Source organism: Ascaphus truei, chromosome 5, assembly GCF_040206685.1.
Source record: "Ascaphus truei isolate aAscTru1 chromosome 5, aAscTru1.hap1, whole genome shotgun sequence".
NCBI classification, from domain to species: Eukaryota; Metazoa; Chordata; class Amphibia; order Anura; family Ascaphidae; genus Ascaphus; species Ascaphus truei.
Genome location: NC_134487.1, coordinates 135,855,969 through 135,876,921, shown reverse-complemented (window position 1 = coordinate 135,876,921; position 20,953 = coordinate 135,855,969).

Genomic DNA, 20,953 nt, shown 5'->3' with positions numbered 1-20,953 from the left:
TGTTGCAGCAGTCGGGCTGCAGGTCAATGATGTGAGGTGGAGGCGCTTGCACCCGGTGACCATAGGAGATCGGCAGCCGGCCAGCCTGATGGACACCAGGGCTATGGTAACTCTGGTGCGACCTTATATGGTCAGCCCAGAGCACCTGCTCCCAGGGATGGGGATGCAGGTGACAATGCCGGATGGTATGCCCAGGTCCCTTCAAGTTGTCCGAGTATTATTTGACTGGGATGCCAGTTGAGGGGTGATGGATGTCAGTGTGTTACCTATACTGGACCGATATCTTGCTCGGCAACGACCTCAGGCACTTTATCTGCTTGTATGCAGAATATGTTCATGTGTCTGCAGTCATAAAAGCACAAGTCTGGCAGTTGCCAAGGCAGCGGAGCTTTTGGTACCTCTACCCACTGAGGAGATCATCACTCCCCAGCTTTTGGAACCAATGTACAGTTGTGTGAAAAAGAAAGTACACCCTCTTTGAATTCTATGGTTTTACATATCAGGACATAATAACAATCATCTGTTCCTTAGCAGGTCTTAAAATTAGGTAAATACAACCTCAGATGAATAACAACACATGACATATTACACCGTGTCATGATTTATTTAACAAAAATAAAGCCAAAATGGAGAAGCCATGTGTGAGAAACTAAGGATACCTTATGATTCAATAGCTTGTAGAACCACCTTTAGCAGCAATAACTTGAAGTAATTGTTTTCTGTATGACTTTCAGTCTCACACATCGTTGTGGAGGAATTTTGGCCCACTCTTCTTTACAATGTTGCTTCAGTTCATTGAGGTTTGTGGGCATTTGTTAATGCACAGCTCTTTTAAGGTCCAACCACAGCATTTTAATCGGGTTGAGGTCTGGACTTTGATTGGGCCATTGCAACACCTTGATTCTTTTCTTTTTCAGCAATTCTGTTGTAAATGTGCTGGTGTGCTTGGGATCATTGTCCTGTTGCATGACACAATTTCATCCAAGCTTTAGCTGTCAGACAGATGGCCTCACATTTGACTCTAGAATACTTTGGTATACAGAGGAGTTCATGGTTGACTCAATGACTGCAAGGTTCCCAGGTCCTGTAGACAAAAAAAACAGTGCACAACACAAATAGTGAAGTATGAAAGTAACAAGTGTATATTAAAATAGGGGATAAATATTCTGCGTACATCAAGGTATTAGGACATAAACATTGAGTGTGTTAAACACACAAGTTACCACTCGGCGGCCGCTCATACAGGAGTCAGGAGTATGTTTCCCTTGGCAGGCGTCTGGGACCGCAGCTGCAATGCTTTTCCTTCCAATGAACACCTCTGCATTTGGTCACCGTCTCTGTGGGAAACTCCCCTCTGGTTAGCTGGGCTCTAGACTTATAGAGCAATCTGCAGCCTGCAGACACACTGGGAGGGTCCCCTGATTGGTCAGTGAGGACCTGGGTGGTTCGCAGAGCTCTCCGTTTAGTGCAGCCACAAGCAGGGGTGAACTGGCTGTGAAGTGACGTCACAGTGGCGATTTCAAAAGTACACAACAAAAGCGGAAAAAAGTCTCTAAAGTGCCCAAATTACACACATAGGATAGAGTAGCAATAAAACACTTGGACCAATTACATCCTACATGTTTCGTAGTCACAACTACTTCATCAGGAAATAAATTTAGCATTTCCCAGAGGTACTATATACCTCACAAACACATCCCATTGGTTAGTCAATTGAAAAAATAGCCAATCAGTCACCTCGGTACTGTGCTAGTCAGAGAGACTTGGGAAATGCAGACACCAGTTAAACAACACCTTTATTTAACAATGAAATTTAAAATACATCCTAGCATATAAAAACATCATAAATAAATTAAAAAGAATTCTGTAATAAAAGAAACACATGATTAGTATATTAAAAAATTGGCAAAACGTTATCAGCATCAGTAAAAAAGAAAGGTATTAAACAGATTCCTATCAATAGGAGAGGTGGAGATAGGGTTAAAATATTATCTTCAAAAGAAACGTACTGGATACATAAATTAGATACGATGTCCCCTAAAGGGTTAAATGAAGATGTTGACATCTGGGTACTTTATTAATTACTATAGTCCTTTTATTCTAGTACGTGGATCGCCTTTCTTTTTTACTTATGCTGATAATGTTTTGTCAATTTTTTAATATACTAATCATGTGTTTCTTTTATTACAGATTCTTTTTAATTTATTTATGATGTTTTCAGAGTAGGGATGGAGTTCCCACGCTCTGATTGGCTCTAGTACCATGTCACAGGTTTTCATTGACGTCACATCCTTTCTCCCCCAAGCCTCTGCCACATGGTATACTAGAGCCAATCAGAGTAGGGATGGAGTTCCCACGCTCTGATTGGCTACCGTACCATGTGTGGACGGCCATGTGACGAAGAGAAGCGGATCAACAGTTCTGCTCCTGAGGAAGCTGTCTTAGTACAGCGAAACGCGTAGAGCCACTTGTCAGTCTGCTGCAGCTGCCCCTGAAGTGAAGACACATCAATCGCTGTTGATCCGCTGCTATTCGTCTTTCTTACTCCCAAACGGACGTCGTCACCCGTTTACCGGATGTGACGTCAGACGCCATCCATCGGCGGTGAGGCGGGAGCCATAGGAGGACGAAACAGCAAGCCTTTCCACACGGGACCAGCACTCTACTGTCTCACGATACCTTTATGTGTACATATGTGATGTACTTATTGTAAGTACGTTTCTTACCTTGCTTTTATGTGATAAATTTTGCATCTTTGATCTATACTATGGTCCGCTTCTATCTTACATGAACACCATATTCTATAACGGATCTGAGTTCACGTCATCTGCACGATCTCCGATTTGAGTTATCCCTCACCTTGAACCTCCTTCCCTGCTGAGGATCCAGTTCCACACATACTGACAGAGTCAGACCATTGCCCTTTTTTATTCCACTTGTTGTAAGTAGGAATTTCTACAGAGCCAAGAGTTCATTACATTCTAAAATGTGTTAATATACTGCACTATTATTTTCTTTATCCTTTATTTTTTGGTGTGTTCCCGAAATCATCGCGCCCTTCCCACCCCGGACCAAGACTGGAGGTGGGCCGCCAGCACAATCTCTAATCTTGGAGGAGCAGATGCGGGAAAAATTTCTTCCTGTCGTCGTGGACGGTTTGCCCGGGGACAGAGATATCGGAATTTATTCTGTTCCATTTAAACAAGGTGACAAATGTTACTGTACTAGGCGTGTCATAGGTTACAGTTCTAATCTATATTTCCGCTGCAACTTATACTTTCTTCCCAATATACAGTAGAGGCAACTCTTATTCGAACAAAAACCAGTGGCAATTCCCCAAAAACCCAAGAAACACCCAGGTACATGCTGGGTACATGCCTTAAACTTTCCGTAAACTAGCCCCAGCATTTCTGCATTGATTAATGGCCTATCAGATTAACAGCGGGGGTCCCTGGCAGTCCCATTCAAACTGAATTGGACTGCCAGGGATCCCTGCTGTGTTAATCCTATGGGTCGTTAGTCAATGCAGAAATGCCTTAAACGTGCCTCAAACTAGCCCAGAACATACCCAGCACATACCCAGCACATACCCAGAATGTAACCCGGCTAGTTTACGGCAAATGTTAGAATAAACGTTGCCTCTACTGTAAGCATACCTACATATATATCTGTATATATGTTTCTCTCTATATATCTATATATATATCTATCTATATAGATTTATATCTAGTTATCCTACAAAAAGTAACAATTAATATATATGGTGGCAAAAGTTGGCACTGAGTGCTCATTTGCATGTCATTTCCCTGAATCCCTTGCTGCAGTGGAAGTGCTGTATGCTGGGCGATGATGGGGAAAGACAGTGTTGCAGACCTGTCTAATACATGCAAATGAGCATACAGTAATATTTACAGATGCTATATATATATTTATATTTATATATATATATATATATATATATATATATATATATATATACATAAATTAGTGATAATCTATGTTACACCTATAAACAGGCCATTACTGCCTCATCAAGTCTTGCATGGAAGATAGTGCATTCAAAGGCGAACATTCATAATTTGCACAAACACATTTCGTTGTGTTTAATTAAAGCTCTTTTTTTGCTTCATGTAGTATACTGAGAGCATAAATAGGAACATGTACCATATGGAATTTAATTGTGTTCATATGCAGCTCACTTCAGATTTTTAATTCGCTCATGTACAGTACCAGTGTGTGAAACCAGCTGCAATTAATATGTAATCACAGCATAGAGGAGAACACAGGGGGTGGGGTTGGGCACCGAGCCAGATCACAGGGTCATGTTACGGTCAAGTCTTATGGGACGCCTTACAGGTGGTAGAAACAAATAAAAGGTCAGGGTGCTGTCATGTCTTGGGGGAGGGACTACAGTTGTTAGAAGCTGACAAGGTGAACAGAAGTTCATCACATTCATTTGAAATGGTAATTCTATGAAGACTTTAACCCACCAGCCCACTATATATGAAAATGTACGTTAGTCATTCGTTCACTCATATCTTCTTTTAACCTTATAGAAACGCCACATTATCACACCAGTAGCATCTGTGAGCGACACACTGCATGTGTTGATGAGTGTCAGCCACATTGAGCGCTACACCTGCTTCTCTTAAATGTTCCCACAGATCACTAAAAACATTCATTCACATTTCCACAATTAGGTACTGAATTATAAGCAGAGTCAACTTTGCTGTCATGGTAGTGATGTACATTATTATTGTTAGATTACTATACAACATATGCAGTGTATGTACAACAGAACACTTAATTTTACAACGCATTCCTGCATGAACATTGTATGTTGTATGGTTTTTACAATAAATGTGCCAATTAGGTTAACATGTACATTAATGTTAAGATGGATAATGTACAGCTTGGCAGAAACATATTGTCACTTCCTTATGTGATGCTGATATTTAGCCATAAATACTCCCACTACACAAACTTTATGTTAATTATGTACACATGTCAATACAATTCTTATGTTATTCTTCTATATAGTTGCTCCTGAAGCTCATGTGTCACCTGACACTGAACATGTCTCATCACCTGGCTCATCCAGCTCATCATCAAGCATGGAAGCTGAGTGTATGAGGTGCAGGACATCTAATGTGTACATTTCTAGATGTTAATTTGCCATGCTAAATAAATGCCTTTCACATGTAATTAATTTCACATCAGTTATTGTCACAGAAATGTAGTTTTTCATGACAACATTTATTGTGTGTTTTGTAAACTATCAGCTAGGAGTTGTGAGGTTACAACAACCTTTCATTCATTCTTCTTTCACACTGAGTCGAAACATCATTGTTACTTCAAGCATAAACTTTTAATTTGACACAAATGAAAATTTATGGAAACATGTTACGTGTTACACTGTGAGTACAACTCTCATTATATTGATAAACAAGTGAAAGTTCCATGGCAGTTCATAATATCTTTCTTTATTTGTAGAATCAGATGTTGCCACTCAAGGACAAATTCACTCAAGTGACCATGAAGATGTTCCCACTCCTGGATTAACCCAGCATTCAAGTCCTCCTGCTCGTGACACCTACTGTACACAGCTATTGCAGCTTCTGAAGAAAGAATCTTGGGTGAAGAAAATCGTCGCCATTCAGAAATGATGTCAGTGCTTGAAAGGATGATATCACTGCAGGAAAGGACAATATCACAAATGTCACAAATTGAAAGAGCCATCATCCAAGTTCCTAAAGAAATACAAAATGTAAACAGGACATTACAAGCAATAGTTGTGAATCTAAGCCAAGCTAATCAGTTGAGAATTACTGCAAGAGAACAACAATTTCACTTTACTCCATCTGAGGATGGATCTTTACATGCTGCTACTTTTTCTCCAGAGTCATCAGTTCTTCATTCCCCAGTTGTGGATGATACCGGTACAGTAGGTGCAAGTTCTGTGCAGGTCCATGTCAACATCCAACCGCTTACATCTGTTCAAAATCAGGAACGGACACCTACAAATGAGACACGAAAAAGAAAGTTAGGGCAACAATTACTACTAACCAGCTTTTGGAAAAAGATTAAAACACCAAAATAAGAAACTGCTCCAACCTCAGTCGTGCAATGTTTAGCAACTAGTTCACAACTGCCACAGGCCACACCCAGTGCCACTCAATTGCCACAGCCCACACCCAGTGCCCCTGAAGTGCCACAGCCCAAACTCAGTGTCCCTGAAGTGCCACAGCCCACACCCAGTGCCACTCAACTGCCACAGGCCACACTTAGTGCCACTGAAGTGCAACAGCCCACAAACAGTGCCAAAGAACTGTCACAGGCCAGTACAAGTCATACAGTTAAGGCCAAGTACTTGGCAAAGGGAAAAGGCAAACACAACAGCCAACAAGCAGGCCTGTGACTCACTCTCAAAAGGATAAACAAAAATAAATAATCACATTCACTAAATGTGTTGGTGTCCTGGTGGTGTTTACTGCAGACTATTTCGTGCAAAGTGTATGTATGATCATGTACAGATGCTTGATAACATTCAAGTATGTCCTTGTACACATGAATGTTTAGAAATGATCACTGACTGAATTAAGGCATATTTAATTACATATGAATAGGTATTAATCATCAGTTGATTCATGGTACAACATTACACACTTGCCATGTTTATAGAAGCTGACATTCACTTAGCGCTTGTTCAAGATGAGATGTATTTGGGTTTGTTTGGTAATGTAGATAGTCATTGCATGCTAATATTATTGACATACAACTTTAAGTAACTATCCATATAACAGCATACATTTTGATGTTGTGTTTTCTGGTGTCTTATCTCTGTAACACATTACTTACCTTAATCTTCTTTCATAGTTCATAATGTTGGCATGTGATCATGTATGATTTTTGGTTACAATAACAGATCTGTTAGTGTGCATGAATATATCTGTAGTCTCTCTGTATCTCTATGGATATATGTATACACACACACACACACACACAGTTGGGTCCAGCCGCCGCTGCATTGTAAGAGAAGAAGAGTTGCCAGTAGCCTGTGAACACTAAGAATAAGCACGGTTTGAATTTCTCATATATATTTACCTATACTACGGATGGCTTTTCACGGCAGGACTATATGATTTTGTGATTTTTTTCTCAGTTTGCAATTGTATGTCACATAGGGGGGCCAAGGGTCAAGGGAAGTACCTTGAGGTTCATTTGGACCCAAGGGAACGGGCCTGAAGAAAGGGTTCCTACCCTGAAATGTTGCCCCTCTTACCCTACCCCAGTGTATTTATATGTTTACCTGCTTTCTTTTCCCTCCCACCCCTTTTTGTATCCCACACTTCCCTTCCCTCTGTATTCCCCCCTACCTGTGTGGTATTCAGAGCTGCATACTCTGCATTTACAGTCATTTAGCATTTCCATTTTTGTATATTCATTTATTATTCACGCTATTAAATTTGTGGCTTATTCTGAGACTCTCTACGTTTTTCCATTAATCAGTGTGTGCTGGAGCTATTTTTGGCTTCCTATGATTTACAGTGGGGTTGTTTGGGCCCACTTCGTTCCGTGCACCCTGTACAAATTCTATATATTTTCATTTTAGAGTGCTGTCTATCAGTGTGTGTATATATATATTAGGATTATGCTAGTCACCTCCAGAAGTTTTGCTATGGATCAAAGTACCCGTAATCCCCTCTTGGTTTAAAGATTATTATTATTATACAGTAATAAAAAGTTTTGTGGCATTACTAAATGTTGTGACCTTGTGACAGGGTAAATAAAAGCCACCAGCTATATGCCTGGCAGACCTATGTCTAGTCTGCAGTGCAGCAGTGACTAGGTTAACTTCAGCTGGGAACCTCAGGACAATTAGTTGGATCCCAGCTGCCTAATCAAGGTGTGTTAAAACCCCAGGCTGTAGACACATGGGGCTGGCTGTTGAGGAGAGAGGAGTAAGCTACTGAAGAGATTACTGATACAAGGTCTGTTAGCAAAGTACATGGTTTATGAACTGTCTGTCTCCTGCATAGAAAAGGGTGGCTGCCTTATTTTTACACTGTCCGCTAAAGAGAAACTGTTTTGTTTTGTCTGCTGAAGAAAAAGCCATTTTTCTTTTGTTTACTGATGAAAAGCTATTTTTGTTTTGTGTGCTGTATATCTTTTAAGGCTAAATAAATAAGCATTGTCAAGAAACACGCATGTGTAGTTGCATGTACCCTGCAACAGACCTCCATACATATGATACAGTAGAAAGTAATAAACCAAAGTGACCAGGTGACTTGCATTAGTCTTAAGCTTAAAGGATAATAAAAAGTGTTCTGCATTTTTTTTGTCTCTCTCCAAGTTATTTGCAGCCTCCACCTCCTCCTCAATGAAAAAAAAGGTTCTAAGCCAGGTTTGATAGATATTTGCTTTATTATAACAAAGAAACAGGGAAAACAAATGAAAAAGCTTCAGCGGTTATTTGGAGATGACATTGATGTGAAATGTATAGAGTAAGGTCATTTTATTGCATCAAAAGTAACACAAGTGAAGAGTCAAATATTTTGCAGTCAGCAATTCATCTTCTTTATTCCTGAAACAGAAGACAGAATTATATACATATATAAAAATATATGCTTATTTGCATACCCAGTTAATCAACCCCACACTGATGAGACCCATTAAGGTCGAAACAGCTGTCTGTGGGTGGTTTTCTGGGTATGCACCTTAACCCTGGCTGTGCTCAAAGCTGTGACCATGCAGCAAGTTTAAGCCTATAGGGAACCATGTTAAAAATGGTTTTTGGAACAAAAAGTGGCACTGTGTGCTCATTTGCATGTCATTTCCCAGAATCCCTTGCTGCAGTGGAAGTGCTGTGTGCTGGCTGATAATGGGGAAAGGCGGGGTTGCAGACCTGCCTAAGACATGCAGATGAGCATACAGTTGTATTTACATTTATATATATATATATATATATATAGATATTGATATATATATATATATCCCTTGCTGCAGTGGAAGCGCTGTATGCTGGGTGACAATGGGGAAAGACAGGGTTGCAGACCTGTCTAAGACATGCAAATGAACATACAGTAATATTTACAGTTGCTTTATGCTTTACTGTGGAGGGTTTTTGTCACTTTTTTTACCCACCATAACCTTAATGACAGTGGTGATTACCTAGTCTAGTCTCAAACCTGCAAGCCATTAAGACCAGCCTCACACTGATGATACCCATCAAGGTTGAAACATGTATGTGAGTAGGTCTAATGGCTTTGCATCTCGTCCCAGCCTCTGTTTAAAAGCTGTGTTTAAAACAGCATGCAGTGGCTTGAGGATTGGCTTGTGTAATACGAGCTTGAGACAAAAGGTGGCACTGAGTGCTCATTTGCATGTCATTTCCCAGAATCCCTTGCTGCAGTGGAAGCGCTGTATGCTGGGTGACAATGGGGAAAGACAGGGTTGCAGACCTGTCTAAGACATGCAAATGAACATACAGTAATATTTACAGTTGCTTTATGCTTTACTGTGGAGGGTTTTTGTCACTTTTTTTACCCACCATAACCTTAATGACAGTGGTGATTACCTAGTCTAGTCTCAAACCTGCAAGCCATTAAGACCAGCCTCACACTGATGATACCCATCAAGGTTGAAACATGTTTGTGAGTAGGTCTAATGGCTTTGCATCTCGTCCCAGCCTCTGTTTAAAAGCTGTGTTTAAAACAGCATGCAGTGGCTTGAGGATTGGCTTGTGTAATACGAGCTTGAGACAAAAGGTGGCACTGAGTGCTCATTTGCATGTCATTTCCCAGAATCCCTTGCTGCAGTGGAAGCGCTGTATGCTGGGTGACAATGGGGAAAGACAGACCTGTCTAAGACATGCAAATGAACATACAGTAATATTTACAGTTGCTATATATATATATATATATATATATATATATATATATATATATATATATATATATATATATATATATATATATATATATATACACACATGACATGGCACCCTACAGGTATTCATTAATTGGCAATAATCATTATATATATATTAATGCAAATGGTCTAATAATGACTCAAGTAATGTAGAGATATACAGTAGTTATATTCTTCTTACTCCTTCCCCTCCCGTAAGTCTCCCAACATACCACTTTTTTATATACAGGTATATATATATATTTTTTTTTTATATATGAGAGATCTATATTTTAAAGTATATATTATTAATATAATCATATATTGAATATGCATATAAAGTATTCACACATTTATTAGATTGTAATAATAAATGTTTAAATATATTTATTATGCATTAGGAAATATAATTTATTTGTAAATATTATAAATTAGAAACATATTTAATAAATATTTCATTCATTTAAAGACCTCCATGTAATTTCATTCAGGTGCTATTCCTGTATATACTGTATGGTGCAAAAAATTGCTTCAGATTACATTATTGGGAATATGTGAATTTAATCACAACAAAGTGCTAAACCAAAACCAAAACCCACGTGACAATCCCTAAAAACATTATTATAGTGGCAAAACCAAAAGAGCCGAACCAGTGAAGAGGGCGAGTTGGGAGTGTTTACAGAGCTTGTAGAATGTTGTATTAGTCGTGTTAATGGTTTCACATGAAGGAAAATAGATGTATCCATACAGTAAATTGTTTTATACATGGTCAGCATCTTATTAATATTGGACATATCATCACGTAATCATGACTTACAATCATTTTCTGTATTTCCCATCGCTTAGACCAAACTGGGAGTTATGCTTTGAGCTTTGCGAGATCTCCTGTGATGTCTGATACAATTTTCTGCCAGAAACATTATAACATGATTTAGAAGAAAAGAGATACAGTACCATAACTGTACAATAGGACACGTGTGAAAGGAATTTAACATTTTCAGGAACATTTTCAAAATCTCTTTCACAACTTTTAACCACGGCAAGAACAATCAATAATACTACAGCTAGATTGTAATGGCGTTTTGACAACCTCAATGCATTCTGAAATGGATCATAGATTAACACAATTATTTGCTGCACTTCAAAACACCTTGTATGTTAAGATACCATAATAACATATTTTGTATATCTTTGTCATGCATTATTGCTTTGTACTGTACATGATTATTTTCACTGCTGCTATAGTGTCACATACTGCAATTTGGTACATTTTCCGTCTTATCTAGCTTATTGTATCCAAAATTGCCATTCTAAGTTTGAGATGTTGTACCCATTTTACAAGACCGGGGAAAGTAACACATTTTTTCATCCATCTACTTCATTATTTGCAGCTTAATTATGTAGATTTGTTCATGCAGTTCAGAAAATAAACCTCAGCAGGAAATGTAAATATTAAGGTGACAGGAAAAAAGGGGCACATCTGTTAAAATGACATGATATTTTTCTCTTACCAACACTTTGTCCAAATCTGATAGAATGTCTACCTGCATGAGATGAAAGAAGGCAAACATGTATGTATGTATGTCTTTATTTATATAGCACCATTAATGTACATAGCACTTCACAGTAGTAATACATGTGACAATCATATAAATAACAAATAATACAAAACAACAGAACATGGGAATAAGTGCTTCAGGCATAAAAATTAACATTTAAGAAGAGGAGTCCCTGCTCCGAAGAGCTTACAATCTAATTGGTAGGTAGGAAGAACATACAGAAACAGTAGGAGGGCGTTCTAGTAAGTGTGTCTGTAAGGTGCCAAGCATTATGTATCAGGTGTATAGTATTATCCAATGAACATCTGAATAATATGCACTACTAAACTTAAGTAGGGTCCAATTTTGTGTAGAAATGGTGTCAGAGTGGAACAGAGCACAGCCTCAACATGACAGGAACAAAAAGCATCATGACAGGGTAACTCCCATAAAAATATTATTTTTTCAGCTCACATAAGCATAAATAGGTAAAAAATACCCCACCTATGCGTTTTGGGCTCTTGATAACGAGCAGATGGGCTATTTTTACCTGTTTTTGCTGATGTAAGCTGAATAAATAATATTTTTAAGGGAGTTACCCAGTCATGATCCTTTCTGTTCTAGTCCGTTTGAGGCTGTGCTCCGTTCCATATGGACACCATTTGGACACCTTTTTCAGCGGATTACGCACGTTATTAGGATTTGCCAGATCCACCGAGAGGGCTTCATATAAAGGTAACAGGCATTAGCCTTATGTTACCCCCCTCATACAACTTCCCTAAGTTTGCAAAGGTGAGAGTCAAATATTGCACCATATACTGTGGTGGTACCACTAGACAGGAATTCTCCCAAGCATCTAATACCTGGACTGTTTATGTGGACTACTGAAGGTATTTCCAGACATTATTGTTCTAATACTGGGAATACTCCATAGAGTACATAGACTAACTGAGCACCATTTCATCCCTGAACTGTACTCCAATTTTGTGTATGACTACAGTAGTTTGTAATGTCAGCGCTCAGATAAATATTTCAAGTAAGTAGATCACTATTCTGTACATCTAATGGCAGTTAGAGTTGAATAATAATTAAATAAACAACAGTCACTATTATCTAATACTGCACAACTGATTTAAAAAAAAAATCTCCAGGGGTGGTAAGAGGGAGAGAGTAGCAGCACTACTGCTTTCCTTTCCTTTAATTTATTTTTTTACATATTTAGGATTGAAGAAAGGGGGATCCAGAGCTTAACCATGTTAATTTCGGCTCCAGGGACATCCCCGTGCTTCCTGAGATACTTACCTCGTTAGGGGGTGTCAGTATCACCTACTCAGTTTTAAAGCCCCCGCTCACATGGGAAAATAGGAAGCTGCCTATGATGTCACGGCTTCCTGAGGGCCGATGTGATGTAACAGCTAAACCTAAGCAGGACACACAGGCACCCTTAAGGAGGTAAGTATCTCAGGAAACAAAGGGTCCCCGGAGTGGAAATCACTGTGGTTCAGCTTTGGAGTTCCACTGATTCCTGTCAAGGGGGAAACAAATGGGGAGAATTTTTTATTTTGGGGGGGGGGGGCATTTATTTATTTTGGGTGGGGGCGGGCATTCTCATTAGTGCTTGCCTAAGGGTGCCAAAGAACCTAGGGAAGGGTCTGCCAATAACCCTTATCGGAGCTTGTAATTTTTGGCCTTTGAACTGAAATGCATTACTGGCTCTGTGGTATCCAGAGTGCAAAATCCCCAATTCATCAGAACTGTCAGAAACAAAATATTTGATCAAGCCATTTTTAATACATCCAAAACAAATCACATATAAATCTTTTAGAGATTGCAAAATAGGATGGGTGTTATGGACTTCCAAACACTATAGATTGGACTAAATTCCATTGATTTGTATTGTTTTCGCTATTGTGGCAAAAAAAAGTAATGATTTCTATCATAAATATTCTCGAACATTTCCAATGTATTACTTCACTGGGAAACAGGAAGAGACAATAGGGATGCTGGATACATGTAAGAGATGTCAAATAAATAAATGAGAAGAATCATGGTTAGTTGAGTGTTTAGAATGCTATTGGACGTAATTGAGGAAAAAAGTTTTGCACTGACATTAAAAAATAGAATTAGGCTGCTGTATCTTACTTACCTTGTCTTCAGCGACTTCTGGTGACACGTCGCCATGGCAACGGGGAGTCAAATGACGCCACAGGGTCACATGACACATGACATCACATGTAAAGGGAAGGGGGCAGGAGCAAGGGGGGAGAGCAGACAGGGGGGCGCAAACGAAAAAGTTTGCGCACCCCTGGTATAACACTGGAATGTCTGTGGAAAATCTGTGAATGGCATCATAACAAACCGCAAAGGAAACAATCAACATTTATTTTAAAATATAAAGGGTTTAACTGACAATATGACAATATCCTGCTCTTGAAATGTCTGCCTTCCTAATAGCACTAAAAAAAAAACTTCCTTATACATTTGACCATTACTATAAAGAAAGGGATTCAGCCTCTTGTAGATTTATTTTATAGTGTTTTCTTACCAGCACTTCACATGCAACATCCCTGATATCTCCAGTCAGAGGCTTATCCTTCTAATAATATAAAAACACAACACAGAAATGTTACTGAATATAAAAACACTGGACAATTTGCTCATGAAAAATATTTTGCTCATATTTATATATAAGGAAGTTTCAGCACACTAATGAATTATCCTCTTAAAATCTTGAAAAAAGATACAGTATTGAGTATATTTAAACATGTTTTCAACTTACCAATATGTCACCCAAGAGGGGGAAATCATCCTAAATGTTAGAGAAGAAACAGCATTTACATAAAGTAACTATTCACCTTAAAATGTACATTAGCTATTAAAGAAAATACATAGTAAAAATACAATTTATTTAATAATTTCACTAGACAATAGAGCCCGTAGGAGTAACGTTATTAGGTCAAAATTACCATAGCATTAGTCCCATGTGCTATTAACAATGGTTTGAGGATCTCTGGTGTTAGGTAAACTGCTCATTACCATATGATTTGCGTATGAGTGAGCCAGACATCCATTGAAATGAATCGACCAGTTATTTTTAAGGAAAATTCTAGGACATCATATCACTAAGCAACTTTGGGGATATGCGTTACGGGTATGGATACGTTCAATTGAGCATTACAAAATTAGCGACTGTCTGAGGATCTCCCCCTGAGCTTCTAGGAGACAAATATCTTTCAATTACTTTCACTATCAGGGGACTTTCATAAACAACCGCAAATGGTATTATTTTTATAGCATCACCACTATTGATACACTGATTAAAGATCGCACGGTGAGGCCCAATTCAGAATTTTCTGTAGGAATGAGACACAAAAACATTTGTAAGGACTTTGAAAGATCATTGCACCATTAGTTCTTTATTTCAACATTTAGCAAGCAGTTTCTAATCATGTACCTACTGTACAGTACTCCAGTTGACAGCCTTGGAGATTTCAGAAATGCATGAAATTGTTGATCTGACGCATTTAGTGTAAAGAGATTTGCACATTCAGTATGCTGCAGTACAATATCCCGACCCATTTGGTAAAGGTATTTTAGTATCTTTATTATAAGCTGTATTTTGGGAATTGTTATGTAATATCAAATATCAATTTTAACCTAAACAGTTGTTACTTAAGTACACTCTGCTTTTGCCTCTGTTTTTATGAGCTGTAATAGATGTCCACTTTCAGTAAATTATTTAAAAAAATTAAGTTCACACTTAAATTTAAGTACATTTTTTTTAATCATTTCCTATTTTGCCTGTCATTTTAATATATGTAAAAGAGCACTTTGGAGATTTAAAAAAACAAACAAAAAAATGTTCTATAGTGTTCTGAACAACATTACACATACCCCCCTGCAATATTTATTTCTACAGCATAAGACACATTTATTCAAAAAAATATTATAGTCCATCTAACCATATATTCTACTTACCAGAACTCTGGTCACTTTTGCAATAAGGTTTTCCTACAGTACATGTGAAAAGAAAGTATGTATTTACAGTAAAATGTAATATTTCCAGAGAGTATAATGTATTAAAATGTAAATTTTCTTTCTCCTTTCTACAAAATAGGTGAGCCTTGTTTTATCATTTTTCTCTTGGCTTTACCTACAGTACAAAATATTCCATACAGTATGTCTAAATTGTAAATATATTTTCCATCAACATTTTAAGTAGATGCATTGAATTATGCCCCTATTGTCAATAGAATCTTTAATGAATAATCAGTGTATATCGATTAATAAAACATCAATTTAATGTAAAGATTGGAAAAGTGGCCAAAGAGCAACAACTTAGGGCCCTCTGAGTCAATACAGATCCAGCGGCCGTTATTCGAACAAATGACGGAGCCGTTTTCGTGTGCGCTGCTGTATTCCACGCGGCATTATCGTGGCCAATCGCCCCAGGCACCCGTGTTTATCGCGGTTGCTTTGTTTGAATTTCATGGATTCTGTTCCTTTGTGTGCAATGAAATGAATGAATTGTAATGTGTTCAGTACTGTGCTACTGTGTCAATTTCCGGTGTTTAAAAACCAGAACACTTAAATGCCATTTTCTGCAATCGCCTGCACACGCGTCTAAGGGGCCTATGCAGAGAGCAGCGCTATAGTAAATTTCGCCATTTTTTTGGCGAAATTTGCTTAGAAAACAGCATAAAATGGCGAGTTACGAAAAACACGCCATTTTTTTTTTCTATTTGTAAATCTCTCTGCGCGGCTGGCGAGAACCTACATGTCGCCAGTTTTAAAAATCTCCGAATTCAGAAAGGCGCGAACGCCATCTAGTGGCTGTTCGCGCCAATAAAATGGAGCGATTTTCTACAATTAGCTCCGCCAACAAAAGTTAGCAAGAAGCTGGAGCTCGCCGGCCATAGGAAAAAAAAAAAAATGCGCAATTTTTTTTTACACATTTCAGCAGCGTGCATCTCTCCATTTTAAACTCGCCACACGCATTCATGCTATAAATTGCAGATTTCGCACATTTCTGCATATGGAGAATAAAACTCTCCATTAAAGCTACTTTTTATTACCCTCGCCAATTTTTAAAAGCGCTGCTCTCTGCATAGGCCCCTAAATGCGGTACGGTTGGAAGAAATCCCGTACCATGACAAGGGTATTCCAAGGTATACACCTTGTTTGAATAATGGCCACTGCATCTGTATGTAACCATCTAGCTATCATCTTTTTATCTGTCAAATATATATAAATATTTATTTTTTTTACCAGAAATTGGAACAACACAGCAGCAACTTGGTCACCAAGAGCTTCAGCATCTTGAATAGTAACAGTCTGCAAGAGAAAGTATGATTAATACTTTTGATGTACACATTCATAATAAACAAGGGATCTCAGAATCTTTGAGAGTAAGCCATACAGTAGTTACTTACAATAATCCATGAATCTAAGTGAACTGGTGACCATTATATACCGTAAGTACCTACAAATGCACCTTAACAATACTCTGTATTTAGAGTAGAAACACCAGCACAGTGTTACTCATGTAAGATTCTGCAGATACAACTGAGAGCTTACTAATGTAAAGTACAGTAGTGTGGGGTTATATTCTAATTGGTGCAGTTTAATTATATTAATGTACAGTAACACACAAAATAATTAAAAGTCCTTACCACATGGGTGCCAAGAATATTATCCAGAGTACAGCCAACTTTTTCCTAAACAATAATAGAAAAATAGAAAATAGAACAGGATTAAAAGATGAGTGGAAAAGTTTTCAGATTTCTTCATGTTGTGGAGGGTGGAAGCCTTTGCGAAGTCTGCAAGATATGACACGTGAAGTAGCACTCTACAGGTAGTTTTCCAGAGTGTCAAGATAAGAAAAAAATGTAGGAGCCTGAAAAATATGGCAATGTAAAAAATTAACAGTGGTTAAAAAACATGCATGTATATGTATCTTCATTTGTATAGTGCCATTCATGTACAATACATAGGGCTTCACAGCAGTAATAGCCACAAGAAAATATCCTGGGGTATAATGGGAATACACACTTCAAACATAAAATTAAACATTAGGTATAGGAACACCAGCCAAAAAAAAGCTTTCAGTCTATGTATTATGTAGCAAGAACATACAGAGACAGTAGAAAGGTGTTATGTTAAGTGCGTGTGCAAGGGGTTATGATAAATGTATATGCAAGAGTGAGAACATTGGCGATGAGTTTTTGAGAGGGGCCTTGAAGGTGGAGAGAGAAGGCGCATTGCGAATATTGAGGGAAAGTGTATTGCAGGACTCTAAGGCTAAGGCCCCGGTAAATCAGCTGCAACGAGATTGGCAGCGAGATTGGCGGCGCGTGCAGCCGATTACCTGGTCTGCAGGGAGCTGCAGGAGCAGAGACCGGAGGGGGCGTAGCGGGGGAGTGACGGGGGCGCGGCCATGATGTCACCCGGCAGGTTAGCCCTCATTGGCTATACCGCCGGGGGGCGTGGCCTAATCGCTCGACGCGAGTCCTGCTCTCAATTCTATTGAATAGAACCCCCTCACAGCGGGCCCGGCGCCATTGAGGGGGGGACTCTCGTGCGCGCAGCGTCCGCCACAGCGGACGCTGTAGTAGGCAGCGGGGGCAAGCCCTAAGGCAGCAAGCGAGACAGTTTATAGGTGTGGGAGGGCATTAGATACAAAATGGGTAAACAAAAGACAATCTTGGTCAGAAAGAGAATATATAAGTATTTTACTGGGTATTTTTGTCATATTGCATGTAGCATTGGGCTTCTCTGTCGCTTGTTGTATACATTTGCCACTCTCAATAGCTCTCCTTTTTGATACATATCCACTCTTTTGACAAAGGCCTGCCAGGCCAAAACGCGTCAAGAGGACTCGCTTGCACCTTGTGCAAATAAAGCTCATTTTTATCTTCCCACATCAGCCTTCATCCATTCTTTATACTGTGCGACGCTTCTTTCTCTTTTTGAGAGGTTTTTCCACATTGCTGCATCAAGCATCTGCACGCTGAGTCACTGCTGGCTTGCTGTTTACTCACCGGGTCTGCCGTGACGTCATCCGGAAGCACCGTTCATGCCGCCGGTCAGGTGACCGCCCTCCGCATCCGCGGGTTATGGGTTGGCGGTGAAGAGTGAAGATCACGAGACGGAGACACCCTGGCTTCTGTCAGGAGAAGCAGGCGTACAAACTACACCGGAAAGACCCGCACAGGCTTGACAAACAACCACAAGGATTTACACGTGAGTTTCCCGTGTCCCAACCTCATAGTGCTCATGGTGAGCCGGTTGGGGTGAATGATTATATGTTATACCTTACTACATTTAGGTTGTTTATAGCCTGGGTCTTTAAGATTTATTTCATCATCTTTCACCAGCAGGACTATGCTATATTCTGAGCGCCTGGAGGGTTAATCAGATGATTCACCCGTTTGTATATTGATACATATCCATACTGTATATATTTTGTGGGGGCTCAGGGGTTTCCAAAAACAGCTTGCTGGGGTTCTGTGTGTTGTTTCAGAAAGCAAGGGGCAAGCAGTGGTATTGAGAGAAAATATGGATGTGATATAAAGAGGGACAAATGAGTGGATAGTCTTGAAGAGACTAAGATAGTTTTGTAACTAATTTGGGATTTAAAGCAAAGCTAGGTATTTTAACAAGAGAGGTTAAGAAACATTTGGGAGACAGTGAAGTTTCTATTCTAGCACCGGTGTTTAGGATAGATTGTAGGGAAGGAATGCGAGAGACAGGAAGCCCAGACAGTACAGTAGAAGGTTACAATAATCAGGAATGGAGAGAGTGAGGGCATGGGTGTGAATATGTGTCACGTATTTTCATTATTTTAGCTGAAAGATTAGTTTGCAATTCAGTGCGAAAAATTGCAAGTAACTGCCATGAAATTATAAAAACTGATAGTTAATGGCTTACTCACATACCCTTCACAGGTGTAAGTTGGCCTATGGCCCGCAAATTAAAAAGCTCTGATCTATGGGAATACTACTATACTGTAGGTATGTTAATCAAATAAAAATATACAAACTCTAATGAGAAAGTGATTTTTACTGGTTTATACAGTAATAATATTCTTGTGCAGCATTGAAGGAAAGTTTTATTGATATACTGTTAGAAGTAATAACTCCAAATTCTATTTACTGCCATATTTTGTAAAAGGAGTCCTATTGTTTCTGCACTGTCTTGGGTATAATATCTTATTCAAGACATATATTTTTTAAATATTGAAATTCATTTGAGATAGAGCTGGCCCACTGTTAATGGAGAATGAAGCATATCTGCATACAATTTTGGTGAGTGTAAGAAAGGATTATCTTGGATACAAAATCTTGCAATTATTATATGTAAACAATGTGCTTCACAACATTAAACACAATTACACTGAAATCATAATGCAGGTGACTAGGACAAGCAGGTGCAGAGTAGCACATAATCTTACCAGAAGTGTGTTCACTTGATTAAGAAAAGCCATAAACAGGGCTGCATTTTGTTTCTCCTAAAGGTGAATAAAAATTCAGTAAATACTGAGACTTACAGTAGTATTCATATGAATTGAACATGATTGAATCTATTACTATACTCTCATAATATCTCATGCATAAAGCTTACAGTTCTCAAAAAGCTTACCTTGCTCCTCTTCATATAATTTCCTTAAACAATATCATTTTGTTTTGTGCATTGCTTTTTAAAATGTGTGTTAACAAAAAGAACATTACATTTTGAACCAGTAATTTCCAGCTGTAAAGCTACAGTAGAAGTATGTGTGACAGGGGTGTTACCCATCAGGTGATTTAGCTCACACTGCTAGAGCTGCTGCCCAGAATAGCAGAGGTTGTGAATTCTGCTCCTGTTGTACACCCAGAAGTAGAGAAGGGTGAATCCTCCCAAATCCGTTTCCAGGATTTTCGCTGATATTTCCCCCAAAATTCCTTTTGCACTGTAAAATCCAAAAACTGATTGGGGCAGTTAAACCGGTCAGATTCATCAAAAACCGCCATTGCATACAACCCATGGATGGCTTTTAGAATTCAATCCCCAGATACAGCAATCCGCACACGGATTGCAGAATTCACGGATTGGATTCTACAAATCCGTTCACGGGTTGCGGAATCCGCAGAATGTATTGGTAATAATATTTTTAAATCTGCAAACCGTGAATCGCTCTTTTTGAGATTGATCCGTTGAAATCCGTGGACCGTGGACCAAAAGGAAGCGGCCGATCCGCTGCGGATTCAAATTCGCAAAAAAAATAAAAATTGCCCATCTCTACTCAGAAGGTGCTTGTCAATATAATCGTGATGGAATTTTTTTTAGGAGTGTGGGATGTTGATAAAACCAGTGTGGAAAATCGCTGATCTCATTAAATATAAGTTCCCTAGTGCACATATTTTGATGTAGCAGCTAAAAGTAACTTACTGTAGGTCAATACATTTTTCCAGTATGTTCAAAGGGAACATTTGGAGAATGGATGTTAAGATTAAGCAAACAGAAAG